At 40.0% G+C, this 15,934-nt stretch overlaps 2 pseudogenes; both read right to left on the bottom strand.

Annotated features, from left to right (window-relative positions):
• Nucleotides 1-59: 59 nt before the first annotated feature.
• LOC137744444 (putative aspartyl aminopeptidase pseudogene) lies at nt 60-1,527 on the bottom strand (annotated as a pseudogene).
• Nucleotides 1,528-1,567: 40 nt separating this feature from the next.
• LOC148694394 (guanine nucleotide-binding protein subunit gamma 2 pseudogene) lies at nt 1,568-2,198 on the bottom strand (annotated as a pseudogene).
• Between the last annotated feature and the right edge of the window lie 13,736 nt (nt 2,199-15,934).

Genomic DNA, 15,934 nt, shown 5'->3' with positions numbered 1-15,934 from the left:
GTCACTGAAGTTCTTCGCCGATTTTGACCACGGTGGCCGGAGTGAGGAGCTTGAGGTAGTTAGGGGATGCTGTTGCTGCGGCTATGGAGTTTGGAGAGCTGAAGCAGCGGAGTTCGGAGAGCTTGAAGATGGAGCACAGCCGTGAGGAGGTCGATGATCGACAGAGGAGTGACCTCTCGGACTTCCCAAGCCACGCCCAGCTTCCTTTGCAGCTCCCAAAGTCGGAGCCTGGTCTCCCAGCGGATGGGGAAGCCCCTCCTCCGTGACCCCAAGTCCTGGACAGGAAGGCTGTGATTCCTTGCTATCTCCCTGAATATTAATGCAGTGACGGCATTGGTTGCGTAGCGTTGATTTGCATTGTGTTTGATCACAAGGCCCCCATGCAACTTGGGTTGGTGATTCTCTTCATGTTTGCCCATATAATTAGGATGTAAGGCATGTGCCATGTCAGCAGATACAAGAAAGCTCATCTGAATAGCTTTCTCGAGCAGCTTAGAATCTGTGGTGGAGGAACTTGTAATTCGTGAAAGAGTATTCAACATGGCTGGAGACCTAGCGCCCTGGGCTGAATCAGATCCGACCTCTTCATGATCAAACAAAGCCACCATTCTAACACCAGACTCATCTTCAAGGTTGCTATCAGAAGATGTTGCGTCTATCAATGCCTTTAGAGAGCAAAATGACATGCAAAGATTATCAAACCTTCCTGAGAACAGAAATTCTTTTGCGGCGCCAGCTACTATGCTTGGTTGAGTATCACATGCTTGCAATTCAAAATCAGATATATGTCCCGGCTCGCATCCAAGCTGATCTGCAAGTAGCTGTAGTAGAAGTGAGTGATGCTTCGAGGCATGACAGCGTTCAGGTGGGAAATGTTTCCGGCGCTGGAAGGCATTGTGGCCATCGACTCCACATGCCGCAGGTGATCGCTTGTCGTAATCAAATTTGGATTATTACGAGGCTTCTTGTTGTTGTTGTTAGCAGCATGATGATCGGCATGATCAGGCGTTGATGATTCCATGTCCCAACCGCAGGATTTAAATCTGAGCGACGCCCACAAAGAAGTCCTCCTTTTTCCTCCTCTTCGTCAAAGGAGAAGAAGACGACTCAGCGAATTGGAATTGGAGTCTGGAATTGACTTTCTTCTTCCGTGGAGAGCGGAAAGGGAATATATGGCTAACGGAGGGGTGTGATGATGAATCTGATGATATGCAAAACCCTGACCCTCAAAAGCACAAATTACAGATAGGCTGAACTCAAATTTACAACCCCAGAGAGCTCAATGCTAAAAACCCCAAAAACAAAAACTCATTTTTTTTCCTGTTTTTTTTTTTTAGTCCAGATTCTGGGTCAAACAGAGACTACCCAAGTACATGCTCAGCCGTTGAAACGAAATCTCTCAGCACCCAAAAGCACTTTTAGCTGCTGCTGATGCGGCTTCCGCTGTTCTGCTAGCTTAATGGCTTTTGTTGTTGCAGAAAAAGCTTTTGCATTTGAAGCAAACAGGCCTCGGGGCTCAAGACCCATTTTTGGAACCATCTTCTTTCTTCATTTCTTCTGTCTGTGTGAACAAAAGACGATGGAAGCCTGGAACTCGGTAAAGACCATCACAATATCCAGCACCTGCAACCTTTCGAGTCTTGGGGGCCTTCGAACCATCGATCCCAGAATGGATTAAGAGGGCCGTGTGTTATTGGGAGTAATGGATCCGGCTTTGTTTCTGCACCCTTCAGTATTTCCTTGCACGCAGATGATGCGTTTTCCATCTTTTCAAGTTGCTCCAGTTCTTCCTCTAAGAATCTAGTTTCTTGCTCGAGCCGCTTCAACTTGGCATGTATCCTGTGCTTCCCTCTCGTATCGGCGGCTGAAAAAGACTGCAGCCGTTGGGTTGTCGGGCTCAATGTTTCCGACCCATCCGATTGCATCGTATCACAGAACCCACTAAAGCTTCAAACTTTATAGCACATACCCAGTTGCAAAAGCCAACATATATCACAAAGAAACAATCTGATCATCGCAGAAACGCCATTGGAGCGGAAACCAACAACGACCCAGAAATCTTCATGGACCCCACAACCAATTTCTCACCAGAAACACGCAAAGGAGCGGATCCAGCAGTGAAGGAGAAAGGGAATGAAAGGGGAAAGGAAGAAAGTTTCTTTCTTCTTTGTATGTTTGGTTGTTTGGTAGTGGAGGGAGTGTTGTAGACGATGAGGTGCAGAAACGGAAGCCAAGAAGCGAGTGGAGTTGTCGAGGCTGTGCCTGGGCCCGGATTTGGGCTTCAACGAGGGTCTGCACCGTCCGTTTTGTCTAGGGCCTTGAGGTCCATCTGCTAAGCCTGGGGCTGCTACTGTATATGTTATTCGGGCCGAGAAGGAATTTATATATATATATATATATACATTTTCTTTTGAAGAAACTTTTTTTTTTTTTTAAATAGTAGAGAATATATATATTTTTTTCTAATACATAGTAACATATGTATTTTTTTTTTTTCTTTTCTTTTGTAATAAAATTGACTTTCTTTAATGAAACATTTATTTATTTATTTTGATGTGACTGTACTTGAAGTTTTGAAGTTTCAAGTTGCCTACGTACTCTTCCAACGAAGAGATCAAGTCATAACGTAGTTCAAATGAGTGATGGTGTTTGATGATGATTTTGCCGTACACAGTTTATGCTCTTGCGGGCCAGGAGCGTTTGTTGTCGCCTTTTATGCTCGTGCGGACAAGGAGCATTGGTGCTATTTGCAGTTTCAGCTCATGCAAGCAAGGAGCGTTTGATGTCGTTTGCAGTTTCAGCTCATGCAGGCAAGGAGCTTTTGGTGTCGCCTTTTATGCTCGTGCAGACCAGGAGCGTTGATGTCGTTTGCAGTTTCAACTCTTGCAGACAAGGAGCTTTTGATGTCACCTTTTAGGCTCGTGCGAACGAGGAGCTTTTGAAATTTGTCAAACGATCTTAGAGAAGCATTCCTTGCAATCTTTATAGCAAGGAGTCTTGACTGAGTGATTGAAGAAGTCTTTGGGGAAGAAATCGCGCATTGTGATGGCAACGGACGATCTTTGTGTCATAACTTCATCATTCTCAACACTTTCATGTAGCTTTGAAGGTTGACGGTAGCTGCTTTGCCCCCTTTCCGATTGGTGAACTTGTGGAGGAGACCTATGTTTCTTGTGCATTTTCTTTGGAGTGACATAAGTTCATCCTTCAACTTCACTTCACTTGACTGACATGGTTTTGGAGCATGCCCCCAGCGGTTGAGGTGAAGATTTTGAGTTCAAAGAGCCAGAAGTGACGGTGGTATAGTTTGACTTCACCACATCATTAAGATCTAGCTCGATGATCCCTTTCTGAGCCAACTTCATGATGAGATCTTTTAGCACAAAGCACTTTTCCGTCGGATGACTAATGAAGCGGTGGAATTTACAGTACCTTGGACTGTCAGTACGGTTCATATCTTCTGGCCGTTTGCACTCAGGTAGGTCGATCACCTTTTTGTCAAGCAAGTCTTTCAACATGGCAACCACGTCAGAGTCGGGGAATGGATAAGTCTTCTCCTCAAGCTCCTTCAAAGTGCGTTTACGTATCTCTTGATCACGAAAAGCTTCGGTTTGAATTGCCTTGCTTCGTGTATGGATTTTGACTGGAGTTGTGTTGATCGTCATTGCTTCCTTGGTGGGTTTCCACGCAGCCTTATCCACCTTTGGCCCCAAAACTTTGTCATTCTTGTAGTCGGTGATCTGTTCTTTCTTCCCATGACGGGTGATGCTTAACTCCATATCATGGGCGCGGGTGGCTAACTCCTCAAATGTTCGTGGTTTGATGCCTTGAAGGATGTAGTGTAGTCCCCACTGCATGCCTTGAACGCACATCTCAATGGCGGAGGTTTTAGAAAGTCGATCTTTGCAATCCAGGCTTAATGAACGCCATCTATTTATGTAGTCGACGACAGGTTCATCTCTCAACTGTTTCGTACTGGTCAGCTCTAGCATGCTTACAGTACGACGAGTGCTGTAGAAACGGTTGAGGAATTCCCTTTCTAGCTGGTCCCAACTGTTGATAGACTCAGGTTCGAGGTCAGTGTACCAGTCAAAAGTGTTACTTTTCAGCGAACGCACGAACTGTTTGACGAGGTAGTCTCCCTCTGTCCCAGCATTGTTGCAAGTTTCAACGAAATGGGCGACATGTTGCTTCGGGTTGCCTTTTCCATCGAACTGCATGAATTTTGGGGGCTGATAACCCCTTGTCATCTTCAAAGCATCAATCTTCTTGGAGTAAGGTTTTGAGTACAGTACGGAGTCATGCGAGCTTCCTTCGTACTGTGTCTTGACAGTGCTTGCGATCATCTTCTGTAGCTGCTGGATAGAGAGAGATCCCATGAATGTCGTTGCTTGGTCTAGCTTCGGCTTCTCTTCAACTTTCTCCGCTGGTGGCTCCTCTTCTTCGTCGTCTTCTTTCTTTATTAGGCCAACACTTGGGTCGACTTTCACGTCGGGCAGCGCATCTAGTTAGTTGACGAGTGCGGCAATCTGCAAGTCCTTCTCTTCCACAGTCCGTGTGAGCTTTGCGATTGCTTCATTCATTCGAGCTAGCTGCTCCTCGATTGAAGTTGCTCCAGTGGTCATGACTTGCATGGTTGTACTGCCGCTCGAATCAGCGTCGGAGAGTAGGGACTCTGAGTATTTCCTCGGGCTTTCGTCTTCTGTACCTTCTTGAACCGTGATGTAGAAAACATCTTGGATCTCCTCTTCAGTGCCGTTCTCTTGGGTTTGTTGGCATGAAGATTTGCCAGTGTGGACGATGATGCGCCTCCTTACCTTCAGTGGTCCTTTTGTGTCGACCTCTAGGATTGCTTGGCGCTTCATCCTTGAAGGAATCGAGCTTCGAGCGTCGTCTTTTTCTCCTAACCCATCGAGCTTTTCTTCCTTTGGTGTTGTCTTCCTCTTTCCAAAAGGCTTACCGTCATCTTCAAATCTTTCTGAAGCTGATCGTCGCAGAGGAGAGATAGTTATGTTGCTTTGTTTCTTAGGCTTTAACAACCTTTCAAAAACAGAGCTTTGGGATGTCGGCGCGTTAAGCCTCTTGAAGACAGAAGTTCGGTCTTGACCACCAATGCGATTAAGCACTGAAGTTCTGGAGCTTGAATGGCTCATCCTATCGAAGAACGACGTCAGAGGGGAGGGTTTAGGCTCTTCTTGGTCTTGTTCAATGCTCACGCTGATGTGTTGAGCGCTAGCTTTCTTCACTTTGCTTGAAATCTTCACGGGTGCATTTGGTGTGAAGCCAAGTCCAGCTTTGTTGTTGTCAACTCCATAATCATGCTCCTTCAACTTCTTTTGAGTCTCGGTGAGGTCGCGATCTTTGTCGTTGACGGTGTTTGAAACCTTCTTTCCAAGATTTGAAGAGGAAGCAAAGTCATGCCCAGCCTTTGACATGAGTTCGTAGGCATTTGGGTTGAAGCCTTCTTCGGTCCTCTTAGTTGGAAGAGAGCTTGGTTTCACTATGACACCATGTTGCGCCTCCAGACGGTTGATGAGTCCGGCGGTTTGCAAGTTTTTCTCCTCTGCAGTCTTTATCAGCCTTGCAATTGTTTCCTTCATCTGAACCAGCTGTTTTTCAATGGAGATAGTGCCGATAGTCATGACTTGTTCTTTGTTTGAATCCATGGACTGTGCTTGAATATCTTGAACGGAGACAGAGATGAGAGGTAGAGATAGTCCCACTGGGCGTGCCAAATTTGTAACCACGAAAAGTTCCTGAAACAAGAAACAAGAATACGTGCACAAAATATATTTTTCGTGTTAATGATTTTGGGGTTACAATCTCTTTGTAATTTGATCCTTTGATTTTATCTTCGTAGGGTGTAGGTTTGTGGATGAGCTGTTGATCCAAAGGGCTGTCGGGGCTTGATCTAGGGATGAACAGTTGATGAACGGATCTTCGAGGGCTTTTGGACTTGATCTTGAAGACTGGGTGTATGGATTTCTTCAAGGGCTTTCGGGCCTGATCTTGAAGGTTGATGGATAAGCAGATCTTCAAGGGCTTTTGGGCTTAATCTTGAAGAACAATTGGATGTGTGGATTTGTTGAGGTTGTTGATCCAAAGGGCCGTTGGGGCTTGATCTTTAGGATGAACGGATGATGAACACTTTCTTCAAGGGCCGTCGGGGCTTGATCTTGAATCGGTGAAAGTTCTTCAAGGGCCGTCGGGGCTTGATCTTGAATGAACGGATGATGAACGATGAACACTTTCTTCAAGGGCCGTCGGGGCTTGATCTTGAGTCGGTGGAAGTTCTTCAAGGGCCGTCGGGGCTTGACCTTGAAGGAGGATTTGACGAAGAACGAAGAGTGTTTTCTTGATCCTTCGGGATTTGCTTGAGAGCTTTAGAGTTTCAAAGCTTCAAGGTTTTGGTGTGATGTAAATTTCCTTCTTTTTATCTTCCTTTTTCCTTCCTCTTCTTCCTCCTTTCTCTTCTTCCCCCCCAAAATGAATGCCTTGGCCTCCTATTTATAGAATTCCAAAACTTGATTTTTGGATTTAAATAATCAGATGAAATAAATCATTTCTGCCAGGTATTGACACGTGTCCTATTTGATGACCTTTCCAATTTATTTCGATTTTTCGTTGAGTCATACGCTACATGTAAAATTTATGTGACACGTGAGCGTTGAAATTTTAATTATTGGTTAACATTCATTTCACCGAAATTTCGATGTCTACAGCAACATTGTAGAAAAGAACCATAAAGATCATTCTTGTCGACAATTTTCTTTGCATTATTATTCTGTGATTCAAGAAGCGGGACTTATTCGGCTACTTTTGAAATCTGGTTGAAAATTTGAAAAAACTGTATCTGCTATCCAAGTAGCAAACCACGTTTAGTATGAGAAACCAAGTACGTAAGGAAGACAGTGAAAGAGAACACCTTCATAAATGACCGAAATTACAATATTTTACCAGACACATTCTTGAGTCTTGAAAATTCAAATCCATTTTCTCATTATCATTTTATAAAATATTCTCCAAAAACGTTACCAGACAGGCCCTAATCCTTTTAAATAACATGGAGGTAAACGAATTGCCTAAATGATTTTAAAGAAAAATAATAGAGATATTTGTGCCAACCAACATTAAGGAGTCCAACTATGTCAATATAGTCAGCAGGCTCAGGAAAATGATCATCAAGATCATAAAAATCAGCCTATCCCACATTCTTATTCAACTCATAAGCTTGTTATTGAATTAATATCTTGTTTTCTCACATTCTTATTCAACTCGTAAGCTTGCTGTTGAATTATAATCTTGTTTGTGGTCCAAGGAGATGATCCAGCACATAGAAAAGCTTATGAATGTGCTACAGAATTCTAGCAAAAGGTGGTCTGTGCATCACACATGCATATAAAAAATGCTACAAAGTTCTAGCAATATTTAAATCAAATGGTGGCAATTAGAAGTATCTAGAACCACAAACTTATGGCTACGATGAATTAGTCCAATTCCACCGACTTAGTAAGTCGGCTGATCATGGCTATAAATCTGAGTAGGTGTGATGCTATGTAAACTAAGTAAGAAGTAAGAAGAGTATTCTTGTGTAATACTGTGAGTGTTCCTCCTTTCTCTTGCCTATCAATTTTCGTTGTGTTACAAACATTCTTCTTTGTGAGATAAACATATCCAAAGTAGCGAAGTCTCTTTAAGCCCCAACAAAGTGGTACTAGAGCTATGGCTAGCAATATTATGGCAGCCTTCCAAGTTCCAGCACCAAACAACAATTTTGATTATTGGAGTATCAAAATGAAGGCCTATTTGGGTGCACACGATGTTTGGGAAGTTGTGGAGAAATGTTACAGTGAGCTAAATGATCAAACTACTCTATCCCAACCCAAGAAGAAGAGTTTGAAAGATTCAAGAAAGGGAGACAAGAATGCTCTCTATCTTATTTCCCAAGCATTGGATGACAACAACTTTAAGAAAATCTCGAGTGCAACCTCCGCCAAGCAAGTATGGGAGAAGCTTTAAATCTCTTACAAATGAGCTAGCCAAGTGAAAAGGTTCATCTTCAAGTATTGGGAGGTGAGTTCGAATCTTTACAAATAAAAGTGTCTGAATCAATCTCCAATTATTTTTCAAGAGTCTTAGCTGTTTCCAATCAATTAAAAAAAAAAAAAGGGTGAAAAGTTGGAAGATGTTAAAATAATGGAGAAGATACTACGCTTGCTGGATCCCAAATTCGAGCACATCGTCGTGACAATTGAAGAAAACAAAAAAATGGAAGAAATGGCTATAGAGTAACTAATGGGTTTCTTGTAGGCATACGAAGAGAAACACAAGAAGAGACAAGGGATTGATGAACAACTCCTCAAGCCGCAACTCCACCAAAAGAAGAAAGAAGAAAGAAGAAAGCTTCGACAATGAGAGAAGCCAAAATGTAAGAAGTCGTGGCCAAGGTTGTTGACGTGGACGTGGTTGGAACTTCAACAACCATAACAACTATGAAAAAGGAGAGAGCTCAACAAGAGGTCGTGGAAGAGGACACTTAAATTTAAGGTATGATAAATCTCAAGTTCAATACTATAATTGTCAGACACTCAAATTTGAGGTATGATAAATCTCAAGTTCAATGCTATAATTGTCAAAGGTTCAGGCATTATGCTTGGGAATGTAGAGTTCTAAACAACAGACTTGATGAGGCAGTCAATTATGTGAAAGAGAAAAAAGAGAATGGCATTGTGCTACTAGCATGCAAGAACAATGATGATGACCAAGAATATACATGGTACCTTGACACCGGTGCCAGCAACCACATGTGTGGAAGAAGAAGCATGTTCATAGAGGTCAATGAATCAGTGAGTGGCAACGTTTCTTTTGGAGATGAATCCAAAATACCCAAACAAGGAAAAGATAACATCCTTATTCCCATGAAAATTGGCAGTCACCAATTAATTTCAAATCTTTGTTACGTGCCAAATATGAAAAACAACATTTTGAGTTTGGGTCAACTCTTAGAAAAAGGTTATGATATTCAAAACAATGTTGCAAAGTGTCTCAAGGCATTTTACAAAGACATAACCTAGCTTTGGCATCTTCGTTTTGGGGATCTTAACTTTGGAGGATTAGAGTTATTATCTAAGAAGGATATGGTGAGAGGCTTACCGTGCATCAATCGCCTTGATCAAATTTGCGAAAGATGTTTACTTGGAAAACAGTTCAGGAAAAACTTTCTAAAGAAGTTGAAGATAAGAGCTTAGAAGCCACTCGAGCTCATTCATACCGATGTGTGCGGTCCAATAAAACCAAGCTTTTTTGGTAAAAAAAAAAAATTATTTCCTTCTCTTCATTGATGATTTTTCAAGGAGAACCTAGGTAAATTTCTTGAAGTAGAAATTAGAGGTCTTTGGAGCATTCAAGAAGTTCAAAGCCGCTGTAGAAAATGAGAGTGGTTGAAAGATCAAAGCCATGAGATCTGATCGAGGAGGAGAATTCACTTTGAAGGAATTTCAAGAATTCTTTGAAGCCAATAAAATTCATTGACCCTTGACAGTTCCAAGATCCCTTCAACAAAATGGAGTGGTAAAAAGAAAAAAAAATCAAACTATCTTCAACATGGCTTGAAGCATGCTCAAAAGCAAGATATTGCCTAAGGAGTTATGGGCGGAAGCTATAGCATGTGTTGTCTACCTATCCAATCAATCTCCAACAAGGAGTGTGTGGGGAAAGACTCTGTAAGAAGCATGGTGGAAGAAAGTCAGGTATTTCCCATCTAAGAGTTTTTGGAAGTATAGCCCATGTACATGTACCAGACAAGAGAAGAACCAAACTCGACGATAAAAGTGAGAAGTTCATCTTTATTGGCTATGAATCAAATTCAAAAGGCTACAAAATGTATAATCCGAATAATGGGAAAAAAATGATCAGTCGAGACGCGACATTCGATGAAGAATAAGAATGAGATTTTGGATCACATGCAAGTGATCTCAACTTCTTTCCTCAATTTGAAGAAAATAATAAACAAACAAAGATGGATCAAGCCAGAGAAGTTCAACAATAATCCACTACTACATCTGCTTCACCAAATCAACCATTCATGGAAACTCACCTGCATCAACATCATTAAGTAGGAGTCTAAATGAAAGAGATGAACCAACAAGAAGTATATGAGATCTTTATGAGGTCATTGAAAGACTTGATAATTCAACATTTTTCTATCTCTTTGCTAACTATGAACCAGTCAACTTCTAAGAAGCAGTGCAAGATATTAAATGGAAAAAAACGATGGACAAAGAAATTGAAGCAATCTAGAAAAATGATACATGGGAACTCCCTCTTTTTCCGAAATGACACAAAGCCATTGGAGTCCAGTGGGTGTACAAGACAAAGAAAAATTTCAAGGGAGAGGTCGAAAGATACAAGGCAAGACTAATGGTGAAAGGTTGTAGTCAAAAAGCTGGAAACAAGGTTCTAAAGCTGAAGAAAGCCCTCTGTGGTTTAAATCAAGTGCCAAGAGCATGGAATAATTGCACTAACAAGTACTTCCAAGAAATAACTTCACCAAGTGCCCTCATGAACATGCTCTCTATGTCAAAGTGAAAGATAGAGATATTTCCATTGTGTGGTTATATGTGGATGATCAAATCTTCACTGAAAGTAATCCAAACATGTTTGAAGAGTTCAAGAGAGTGATGACCAAAGAATTTGAGATGACCGACATTGGGCTAATGGAATTCTACCTAGGCATTGAATTTAAGCAGAAGGAAGAATGATTTTTCATCTCCCAAGAAAGCTACACAAATGAGATGCTGAAAAAGTTCAATATGGATGACTGGAGGTCCATAAGCATGCTAGTGGAGTGCGGAGTCAAACTAACCAGGCAAGGCGAAGGAAAAAGTGTAGATCCAACATTTTTCAAAAGTCTTGTTGGAAGCTTGTGCTACTTGACATGCACAAGACCAAACATTCTCTATGCCATTGGATTAGTCAGTCGCTACATGGAGAATCCCTCAACTACACATTTGAAGACCACCAAAAGAATTCTTCGATACCTTAAAGGTACAGTTAACTTTGGCTTGTTCTATTCAAGTTTTGATAACTACAAACTTGTTGGATATAGAGACAATGATTGGGTAGGAGATTCTGATAAGAGAAAAGTACTACTGGCCTTGTATTTTTCATGGGAGACACTGTTTTCACATGGATGTTGAAGAAGCAACCGATTATCACACTCTCTACATGCGAAGCTGAATATGTAGCTGCTACCTCATGCGCCTGTCATGCAATTTGGCTAAGAAACTTGTTGAAATAATTAAGCATGCCACAGGAACGACCAATTGAGATATATGTCGACATCAAGTATGCAATAGCTCTGGCAAAGAATCCGACTTTCCATGACAACAGCAGACACATAGATACCCGATATCATCACATAAAATAGTATATTACAAGAAAGGATGTGCAAGTGGAATACGTGAAGTCTTAAGACCAAATTGTTGACATATTCACCAAGCCACTCAAATAAGAAGACTTTGTCAGACTGAAGAAATCAATTGGTGTCACAAAATAACATTAAAAGGGGAGGTTGAATTATAATCTTGTTTTTAGTCCAAGGAGATGATCTAGCCCATAGAAAAGCTCATGAATGTGCTAGAGAATTCTAGCAAAAGGTGGTCGGTGCATCATGAGTGCATATCAAAAATGCTGGAACATTCTAGCAATATTTAAATAGGATGGTTGCAATTAGAAGTATCTAGAACCACAAATGTACGGCTAGGATGAATTAGTCCAATTCCACCGACTTTGTAAGTCAGTTGATCACGTCTATAAATGTGTGTGTGTGTTGCTACGTAAACTAAGTAAGAAGTAAGTAGAGTGAGAAGTGAGAAGTAAAACGAAGAGACAAAGCTTCTAAGAGTGTAAGAAAAGTTAGGCAAGTGTCTTCTTGTACTTGTTTGTTGTGTGAGAGTAAAAATTCTTGTGTCATACGTTGATTGTTCCTTTTTTCCCTTGCCTATCAATTTTCACTGCGTTACAAACATTCTTCTTTGTGAGATAAATATCTTCAAAGTATTGAAGTCTCTTTAAGCCCTGACAAGTAATAAAAACAACTATGCATATTCTTATTTTATCATGGTTATTATTATATTTAAATATACTTTATTGCATATTTTACATGTTTTATGTATGTTACCTATTCTCATCGTTTGAGTAGTGGTTATTCGTTATGTTAACGCACATTCCTTTTAGGTTCATTACAATAATATATAGTTGTTGTTGTGCCTAATGAGATGGGCCTAAAGAATGCCCACTAGAGAATGAGAAAGATCATGACTTTGAGCCTATAAGTTAGCCCACAGAACTCAGAAAATAGACCACTATCTCAATAGGCAGACCATGCAAATAGCCATGTGCAAATGTCACTTCTTCCACCGCATCAAATGGATAATTTAGACGTAGCTTATAATCTGTGCTTACATGTTCGATGCATTAAATGACAAAGTGGTGAGAAAATTAAGAACCTAGGACCTTTGGGGCTCACTCGGGACCTATGTAAAGGAACTAACTACCCTTTATAAGCGGCCGATTCCAAGAGAAAAAAAATTACATAATATTATAGAATGTAGAGGGGAAGAGTGGGTCTAAGATTTGTCAATCCCAACTATCAAAATCAATGTTGAAAATCTTCAAAAAGACGGCATTTGAGTTCACAAATACATTGGTGAATAGAAAAGAACTCTCTGGACACTTATGAACAACTCTGCATGTTTGATGAATTTCCCATATATGAAGGGAAACTGCAAATTTGTGACACGACAAGTTTCAGTTCCACTATCATCCTGCTATTCTGGTAATCTCTCCTTTCTTTTACTCTACTTATTCATTCACTTATCAGTTTAAATTAATTTCATATATTTCCTTGTATGTTTGAAATAGTTGTTTGGTGTGATTGAACTTTTTCCAAATAACTCCGGATGATAAATTTATCATATTTTTATAAATTTCTTGTTTGAGTCCCTAATTGCCAAACTAGTCGAGAGTATCTCCGGTTGAATTAATGTAAAGTAAAATGTCATGGTTCTCAAAAAGGATGGTTTTTAAACTGTATTATACTTACTAAACTTGTTTCACACCCATACTGAAGTTTTAACTCAAACCTCATAGTCTAGTCCCTATTAAAAGTTAATCTTTGTAGGATTGTAGAACCAATCAGCAATTTTATGTCAAATGTAATTTATTAACGCTCTATCCTCATTTTTAGCTTTCTAATCCTTTCTATGATGCATCATTCTTTTTCAAATAATATTTGAAACTTTATATGCAATGTAGTAAAGGAAGACCTAAAGACTTGGAAGACTTGGAAAGAGACTCTAAGAAAAGACATGGAGTATATGGAGCTAATGGAAGACTTGGCACAAAACCAAGCGCAGTGGCGTTCTACGATTTATACAGTCCATCCTATTTAGTGGCATAAGGCTTTGTTATTGTTTGTATGCAGTGAAGTGTAGTACATGCTCAAGGAAACTGTTCTAATAATCTTGAGGTATTACCGTTTTGGAAGATTGTGAGATAGAAACAATAGTCATGAAGATGGTGGCTAATGTATCATCAAATTCCTTGCTTTGCTTTGCTCAAGATTTCCATGAAGCTGGTGCCTGGTGGACCAATAAATTATTGTAGCACCAGTTGCTTCCGTTACAAAAGTTTTATGGCATAATCAATTGAAAAAGATTGCAGTTTCGAGTCTAGAACAGTAATCAACAAAGTCTCTAGATATAAGTTAATCCATGGCTGGAAGTCATAGACTGCTCTTCTGTATGTAAATAATATAGCTAAATCAATTTTGTTGACTTATAGTTATACTAGCCTTCATGCACGCACGTTACTTATATTTATACTAGCCTTTGATAGGAGCATATTTATGCGACTTAAGTTGCTTGTTTTCTTGCATTTACAAAGTTAATTTCTACTTATTAGAGTGTTTTAGACTATTTTCGTGTGTTTTTAGGTTCAAATGACAAAGTTGGCAAGAAAGTGCAAATTGGAGCATTTTAGAGCAATTTTGGGCTTGGAATGGATAGGACATGCATGGAGCAAGGTGGATGGACAAAATTGAAGCTCAAGAGAGGCTAGGAATGTGATTAACATCTGGAAGAATTAATTCAAGACTTGGAAGATAAGGAATCAACTATAAAGACGGAAACATTATCCTTGTCCTCCCTGGAATCTGCCGCAAGGATCATTCCTTGTCCTCCCTGGAATCTGATTGAAAGTGTCATTGTTCTTTGTTGATTTGGAGTCCTAATTCCCTCCTTTCTTAGCCTTGCTGTGCCTTCCCTTCTCCTTATAAATACATAGTGCCGCAGCCTTCATTCAACCACCCATCTCTCACCATAATTCACACCACACATTTGTCATACACAGAAATCTCTCATTGTGCCGCATCTTTGCAAGGAGAAAGGAGAGGAGAGCCTTAGCCGTGCCATCACATTCAAGCTTGGAGTGCTGGAACGTTCTTAGGTGTATTCTATCTTTTGCTTTCAATGTTTAATTTAATTTATCTTTGTTTAAGTGCGAACATGAGGAGCTAAACTTGTTTTAGCTAGTGGTGGATTCAAAGCCATGAACATATATGTGATATGAATTGATTTCCTCCAGTTATTGTTTCGTAAAACATGAATGTGATTTACTTATCTGTTTGATTGATAACTTATTCTTGTATGTTGATTAAGGATGCATACTTAGTTTGCATGCATGAATTTGATGCTAAAATATAGGGAATTTCACCTAATACTTATGAACTTATATTTACAAGTAGTGGAGGTTGCTAGTCACAATCGTGTTAAGTGAGTCCATGGCAGGAGTATCATGCAGTTCATAGTTACGAATGTCATGTCAATGCTTATGATTTTCACAAAGCTTAATGAACTTTGATTGTATCTCTATTATGTTGTTCATGTAGGGGACTACTGAAGAATAGTTTGGTTGCCGGTGCGTTGTCCATCCAATTCAATGACTTAAGGAAAATCTGAGAGTTAATTTGTGCAGTTCACGATTAATTTGGACATTGTCATTCATGGTTTATAGGAATAATAACTGGAAATCGATTTGTATGCATATGTTTCATGTGTGGAGATGAACCCTCTAGCTAGCCATTCACCCATATTTCACCCAATTTCATCCAAACTTGTTTAAGTCTTTAATCTACTTGTCTTTACTTTAAATTCGTCAAAAACCCAATCCCCTTTACTTTGTTGTGTCAAATTAGTTAGAATCTGTCCCCATTTAGTATTTTGAGTATTTTTAGTTTAATTTTCGTCCAAATCATTTTCCAGTACCTGTTTTGAGTCAATTTAACTTAGTATTATGCTGTTAGAGTCTGTTTAGTGTGTTTTGAGTTTTTAGTGTCTAGTTGAGTGTTTCTAAGTCTAGTTTTCTGTTTTTGAGTTTAGTTTAGTGTTTTAGAGTTTAAATTGGGTAGATTAGCATCCCTTCTAATCCCTAGCCTAAAACGATCCCTACTTACACATACTACAATTATAGGGTTTAATTTGTGTGCTATCTTTTATCACATCAGCCTTCATGCACGCGTGATGACACACTCCGACCCAGAATGTCCACTAGAACTCTGAATCGTGCTATGCTGGCCGACACCTGGAAGGTGATGAAGTCATAAAGTATAGTGATGTGGAAAATGCAAATAAATTGAAACCTAAAAGTGTCTAAAAACAAGAGTACGCGGTGAGCATGTATGAACCCATTTCACACGTGTTGATTAAGCATAATAAGGTAAGATAAGGATTATACCATCATAAGTAGTCACCTATACCGGATATGCCAATAATCTTCGTCGATACGAACTTTCAGCAGCTAAAACCTGGAGGGGCGAAAAAAAATAAAGGTGAGTGGGCCTAAAAATATAGTTTTAATAAAAACCTTTTGAAAA

This window comes from Pyrus communis, chromosome 9 (genome assembly GCF_041283825.1).
Source record: "Pyrus communis isolate YQ-2024b chromosome 9, ASM4128382v1, whole genome shotgun sequence".
Classification (NCBI taxonomy): domain Eukaryota; kingdom Viridiplantae; phylum Streptophyta; class Magnoliopsida; order Rosales; family Rosaceae; genus Pyrus; species Pyrus communis.
The sequence above is the reverse complement of the archived record's forward strand: the minus strand, read 5'-3'. Positions and strand labels throughout refer to the sequence as shown.